Source organism: Nannospalax galili, unplaced genomic scaffold (genome assembly GCF_000622305.1).
Source record: "Nannospalax galili isolate Female #2095 unplaced genomic scaffold, S.galili_v1.0 scaffold87, whole genome shotgun sequence".
Classification (NCBI taxonomy): Eukaryota; Metazoa; Chordata; class Mammalia; order Rodentia; family Spalacidae; genus Nannospalax; species Nannospalax galili.
In genome coordinates, this window is record NW_008360320.1 from 13,299,439 (window position 1) to 13,307,048 (window position 7,610).

The window sequence follows — 7,610 nt, forward strand, 5'->3', positions numbered from 1 at the left end:
TGTTCTACAACTAAGAATGTGACTTCTTAACAGTTAAAAGTAGGAGGAGATGAAGCCAACACCATCAAGGATCTAAATATGAACATCACAAAAATTCAATAAAAATAAAATCTAATAAAGATAGAAAATGAATAAAGGGGAAAATAAGCTAATATGAAATACTATAGTAAGAATGGATCCATAGAAGAAAGAATACCATTCTAGAAAGAGAACAACAGTTGTAGCAACCCTGTGGCATTATTGAGGTTAACAAGGGAGAGTGGGGACACGCAATGGGGGAGAAAGCAAGGCCCAGATTATGAAATGTTTGGGATTTTTCTCAAACTGTGATGGGAAGGGTAGGGAGGTCTTTAAGGACGTTAGTAGCAAGAAGGTCTTAAAGAATTTTATTGGCTTTTACATGCATAAGTGACCTATCAAAAACCAAGGACATATACGTAGAGGAAGCACCGGAAGAAGTGAAAAGTAGTATTTGAAATGCATTCCTGAAGGCAGACTAAACATGACTTCTTAACTGACTAGACATAGCATAGTCAGCATGTGAAACATATGACCTAAGTGAGCTTCATGTTGAGATTGTACAGTAGATTGTGGCTGGCCATTAGAGCAGGTGCTATTAGAACAGAGGCACAGTAAGATGTGAAGTTGGAGTGTTTCCAATGGCTCAGGGTCATGGTGTAATGAGTATGACTTAAGTAAGAGAAAGTTGAGGAAGCACTCTCAGAATCATGGTGTCTTTCAAGAAGGTCAGGCAAGGAAGGAGAGCAGGAAGAAGGAAAGAGGGGAGAACGATTTGTCTTTCTCCATGAGTATAACCAAGCATTCTTTACTACATTCCCAAGGTGATTAGGAATGCTATCTTTTCTCAGTTATCTAAGGTTTTAATAGGTTCAGTGAATCAGCTAGTTCCATGGATTTAAATGTTCTCACTATGGGAAAGGGATGCTCAGTCAGGCAAAGCTGACTTATGAAGAAATTTAATAGGTGAAATCCATCTGCAAACACACTCATTTCAGTCTGTGAATTTCCTCCCCAGTATATACATGTCTGTAGCCATGGCACCTACCCAGCATGAGCAAACCTATCTCCCACGTTAGAAAAGGACCAAGCTTTCCTACACACAATTTACCTATTTATGCGATAGCAATATTGTTAAAATCACTATAATGTTGTCAGGGATGACTTTAAAAGATATTTGATATGAAATTTTTAAATAACAAGCACCGAGTTCCACCCAAATCACACAGGTCCAACCCTTAACCTGGCTGGGCCTTCTCGTTTTGTTCTTAACTGTTTTTCTAGAAAACTGCTTTGGGTTTTATATTAAAAGAGAGGTTATGCAGAAGGAGAAGAAGGCTGAGTGAGCATGGAGTGCCCATCAAATGGTCATCTAAATAACTGTGATTATGCCCACAGACTAGCACTGCCACCAGCTTTGTCAGAGTCTCTCATTACAATGAGTAGTGCTAACTGCAGAGACTCACAAGTCATTACAGTGATAAGAAAAGGAGACTTGAATGCTCAGCTATGAATTGAATAGTTATATGAGCCCCTCCAAGACTCAGGGGACATCATGGAAGAGGGAGCCAGATGAAAGAGTGAGGCAGAACATTCTCTACACAATGATAGCACCACAGCACTCCAGATTTCACAGCAGCTGTGTTTACCAGAGTAAAGTCTGCCCCAAATTGAGCCTATAACATTCTGCAATGGGGAAAAGGGCATGAGGCCTCATCCTTCCTGAGGACTTAAGGCAGATAGTTGTGGCCAGTGGGGAGGGATTCACAAGCCCAATCTCTCCCTGAATATAAATAGTAGACAATGGTCACTGGGAGGTGGAGCCCGGGGGAAACATACTTCTGTGCTGTAAGCACTGGTAGGGAATACATGATCTTGTAAAGAACACCTCACCCAGGATCTTGTAACAAACCCTAATAAAATTCAATGAGTCATCAAAATAAAAACTAGAAGAGCACACATGGGTACACACACATACACACACACACACACACACACACACACACACCAGAAAATCATGAAAATAGAAAGGAACTATCTGGGAAGAGGAAGGAATAGGTGGCAATGGGTGAACAAGATAAGATGAAGAGTTGAGTATGACAGACATGGAAGACACATGGATGAAATATCAAAATGAAGTCTATTATTGTGTTCAGCTTACAGAAAAGGAGGATAAGAGGGAACCAACTTCAAAGCAAGTACCTAGAAATAAATGGTGCTGTTCATAGATACTAAATGACCCTGCTCTCTAAGAATAAAGAGCAAAGTAAGAATGCCAGATTGTGTAGAAAGCAAGGAGTGGGGATGGCATATTGAGTCAAAAAGGCAATAAAATAATAACAAAATACATACATCATAAACACAAGTCTACATCCTGTGTGGACAAATGACGGTACTATGAAAAAGTACCATCAAGGTAGAAGTCTGGAAAGGTCAAACAATGACTATATTATTATAGAGATACCTAATGGAGTAAAACTATTAAAAATGTGAGAACTCTAATACTATATTGATAAGAGTAATTGCCAAAGGAGGAGAAAAAAGGAATAGATTTGAGATGGGCACTAAGAATAGCACAAATACTGTTAGTGATGCACTTTAAAGAGCTGAAACATATAGCAAAACATTCAGATCCTGCAAACCAGGATGCTGGGCACAGGAGTGGTCTTCATATAATTTTATAACTTCACGTATGATCAAAATATTTATGCTAGTAATTTAATATGTTAAATAATATTTAACACAATAACTATTTTAAATAACTTGATACGATACATTTTATAAAAATTGTGCTCATAAGAATTTTGAAATTTAAATAAAAACACACAACAAATAAATGACATCAACCAACAAGGAATTTGATGCAGTACTTTGAAAGCTGAAACACACTTTTCCTAATAATCCCATTTTTGCCTTTCCATTAGAGAGCGTACATCTGGCAGATCTCACCTTCTTGCTGGCAGCCTCATTATCTTTCATGGCTGCCTAGCTACGAGGATCCGCCTGTGTCCCATATGGCTAAGCACCTACAATCTCTACTTACATTTCTAAATTCCTAAGTGAGGGCTGCTTTCTAGATTTGCCTCCTCTGCAGTTCTTGGCCACCCACAGCTGCACGTTTTATTTTATTTTAGGGTTGCAAGGAAGAGAGCAATGAGAAAAATGCATAGACTGTAGGATGCATTTAATTTGGACTTCAGATTGGTTTGAGAATGTTTTTAAACTAATATGCATTGTTAGTTTTTCACAGCAGAAAGGAAGACTTTCTGTGCAAATTGGACATGTTGATGAGAAAGAAGGTAAGAGAGAGGTGCAAAGAAAAGCAAGCTATTTTAAAATGAAATCACAAAGGAAGCATGAAGATATTTTCAGTCTAAAAATAATGTTACATTTGGAACAAAACTCTAACAGATGCATAAGTCAAATTTTTCAAAAAAGGTGAAATTCATAGAACTGAAAACTACCCAGAGTAAACAATTGCAACTTTAGCTTTTCCTTCATTCAATAGGTCTCTCCCCTTTTTCTGGCATACTTCAGCATGACTTTCTTCCCATGAAATGGCCTATGTTAGTTCATTCATATGAATGGAATGATGCAACCTGTGATCTCTTACAACTGGTTTCTTGAGCTTGTGTTTTGGAAGTCCATCCATACTAGTAAGTATCAAAATTTCATTGCATTTCATGGCTTCATAATGTTCATTTTAAGGGAATAGTATAATTGGTTCATATATTCATACACTAAAAATTATTTTATTTACATCAAAATAAAAAGGAAAAATTAAAAAGAAGAACCATCTCCAGGTTTAGACAGGGATATGTCTACTGTCAGCCTTATAGCAAGGAATTTCTGAGATTCCATTTCTTCAGATATACCCCCCTCATCCAAGACAACCTCTTTCGGTCCACACAACTGTTCTCAGCTACCCCACTTTATCTTTTCAGACTTTCCACTCGGTATGATCACTTAGAAAAATGTGATTGCTGCCATCTTCCCAGCAGACTAGACCATCCTTTCTGATAATCTGCAAAATACTCACAACTGTGCCTCTTAGGAATCTTTTACATATCTAGATTTCTCTTTACTCCTACTTTTTCATTTCTGTTATTTTTGTATTGAAGAATAGACTGACATGAAGATGCCGAAGAGTGAAACACCAGCAATAACTAAAATGGTGTCTAGGGTTCACATTTTAGCCTCTTGAAAACTTACTTTCTCTTTCGTCTCTTGCTTTGAATTTACAGTCTTGGAACATGATGGGGGTGGTATTGATTTTTTTTTTTTACCTTTATACAGCTGCAGTGTATTTCATGCTTAATTCATATCCTGATGTTGGACAAGAATTATTACTTGCAAGAAAAAAATTCTTGTGCATGATGCAAAATTGAGTTAAATAGGGGATAAATAACAACGGTGCAGTCATGGTCTAACTCTGCTTGGCACTGCTGCTCCTGCAGGGGACATAATTTTCTGCTGCTTAAAATTTTAAAAACTAACTTTAAAAGCTATCCTAGGGGCTGGAGAGTTGGCTCAGTGATTAAGAGCCCTGACTGCTCTTGCAGAGGACCCAGGTTCGATTACCAGCACCCACAGGGCAGGTATGAACATTCCTTAATTCCAGTTCCAAGGGACTCAGAAGCCATCTTCTGACCTCGCAGCATCGCATGACATGGGTGCATTCACATACATGCAGGCAATACACTCTTACACATTAAAATAATAATAATTATTATTAATAATAAAAAGCTATCCTAAAGGACTTGTCTACATTTTAAATGTTCAAAAGCAGTTTTATGTCTGATAACATGGGAAAATACTGGTTTAACAGTGAGAAAAGGCTTTTTCACTGTAGAACACTTTCCAGTTTTATAAGTAAACATTGTGAATTTCTTGTTTCTGGTGGGGGGGGGGTTGTTTGTTTGCTTGAGTTTTTGAGACAGTGTCTCCATGGTGCTCCAGTTCTCCTGGAACTCAGGATCCTCCTGCCTCTGCCTCTCAAATTCTGGGATTACAAGTGCTCCCACCATGTCTGGATTACATTGTGGCTGTCTAAACTGAGTAGGACCTGTGGTCTTCTTAAACATATTTAGGGATGGTAGCACACATTTAAAAAAATATGTGATGGAAACTGTTTTCAACAGTATTGATGTTCTTTCTAAACTTCTCTATGAGTTTCAGAATTAAGAAATGTATCAAGTTATGAATTGACACAAATGAGAAACTATACAATGTGAATTTTATGAAAAACACAAAATTAAGGAAGTTTTCAATTTGGAATTTTGTCTCTTTCTGATTAGTGCGGTGACTTGTGAGATTTTGACAAAGGAGAAACATGTTATTGATGGGGGAGGCGGGAGGGTGGGGGGATGAGAGGGCGGAGGGGGATAGTAGTACATGGGAACATCAGCAGTGAGATAAGACTTGGGAGCCACTGTTTCCTCAGACAGCAGCAAACATTTAAGACAGCACAAAAGCTCATTCTTCATTTTGCAGTTTACACACACACACACACACACACACACACACACACACGCTCATACTCATACTCACACTCTAACCTGTTGATGTGACTAAACTTATCAAAATACAACATTCTATGATTCACAGTCCCTGAACTACAATTGCAATTCCTCCCTCCATTTCCCCATTGACTAATGTACGTAGATGATTATCTCCCAATTTATGGTTTTCATAAATCAATATTTATTTAGTATCAAAGGCCCTGGCAGGAGATCTGCAGTTTAAAAAATACTAATAACACAGAGGTCCAATCTCTCCCTTTGAAATTTGCAATTCAGAATGCAAAAGAGACAGTAAAAATTTGGAAAATACTTTCTGTGAAGTTTAAAAGTCAGAAGTTGAAGTATGTGCCTATAATTTGCAGGAAGGGCATACTCACACATAATAAATCAGTGCAGTGACCTAGTGACCAAGGGTTTCCTGGAAGCCTGCTGTTAATAACACAGGATCCACCCTCTTGATCTCTAATAAGAGTTAATAAATGCAGCCAACTGAGGCTACAGATAGCACTTATAATGGAACAAAGGAAATGTTTTCATATATATAATATGTATAACATTATACATATTATACATATATGAACTAGCACAGGGACTTTATGTAAATCAATAGAATTAGAAATTTATTAAAGTCACCCTTAAGTATTCAAGGAGATAATTGAGAAAACACAAATTAAGGAACAACAGCAATAGGTGATGGAATAGGTGCACAGAAGACTCCAAATCATCAAAGATTATACTTTACTTACTCCTTTAAGAACTACATCCCATTCAAAACTTCTGAATGCCTCCAGGCTAGCACAATCTTGTTGCATGTGTTGTGTTGTCATTGGGTCCCTTGAGGCTGAGCTGTAAAGACTAAGGGAACCCTAATAAGATGGAAATTTCTTTACCACTGATGTCTTCTGATACTCAAAGACAAGTACACTTTGAAAATAGAGGAGGTTAAATAATGCAAAGAAATATACATACTTTCCATTTGGATAATTATAGAATAATTATAATTATTAATAAATTATAATTATAGAATAGCACTTTCCTTAGAACAGACACTTGGAATTCAGAATTGAACATCTGGACAGGTTAATATGTTGTTCCCATGAGAGCAGAACTCAGGATGATCCTCAGCCTTGACAGAAAATCCCATTGGATGTCTCATGACAGACTTTGCTTCCTGACTCAGGACCTCAGAATACTGCTTCCCTCACCTCCAAGCAGCCCCTTTGCATGAGAGCATCGATCTCATGACTCTGCAATCCTGGTAGAAGTCTTCAAAGGAGCAGGGTATTTAAAATTATTTTTATTTTCAAATATTCTAGAGAAGTATGCATTTCCTGGCACTAGCAATTACCAACAAAATTATTTCTAATATATTTTAAAAGCATATGTTATTTACCAAATATTTTTCTAGTAAGTGAAGGTGTAGCAATAGGCAAAATAAACAAGGGTTCATATTCTCATAGAGTTTAAATGGCTTATGAATGGTTAAATACAGTCAACTCAGTAAATAATTGTGCCTCATTATGTTATTTGAGTCTATGGAGAAAGCAATTGTGTCAGCCTGTGGAAGACACTGTTCTAATGAGGCGGATGGGGAAAATTTCTAAAACTAAGGATAAAGTTGACCATTGTAGGGGAAGAAGAACAATTCTGGGGGAAAGAGCATATGACTGATGACAAGGAAGCAAACAAATTAGTGCCATACATCTTCCTCTAGGGAGAGGTGAGGATGGGAAGGGTGTGATGATTGATAATACTTTGAGATGCTGCTTCCCAAAAGATTTTAAACTACAGGAACATAACTTGCTACACACAGTGGCCCATATGGATAGCCTGACTATGTGGACGTGGCTTTGAGTGTTCACCTTTAGTTTCACACAATTCACCTATCATTTCTACCCCATGCTCTCTTCCTTGTCCTGGTCGATAAATGGCTTTCTTACCTCTTTCTTTACTTCCTGCCTCCTCTCATCCTGTGTGTCGCTCACCTCTGTGATTCTCAGCGTTACAGACCCTTGGAATAGTTTCACAGCTTCCTGGACAGACATCCTGGACACATCATCCAGTGTTCCA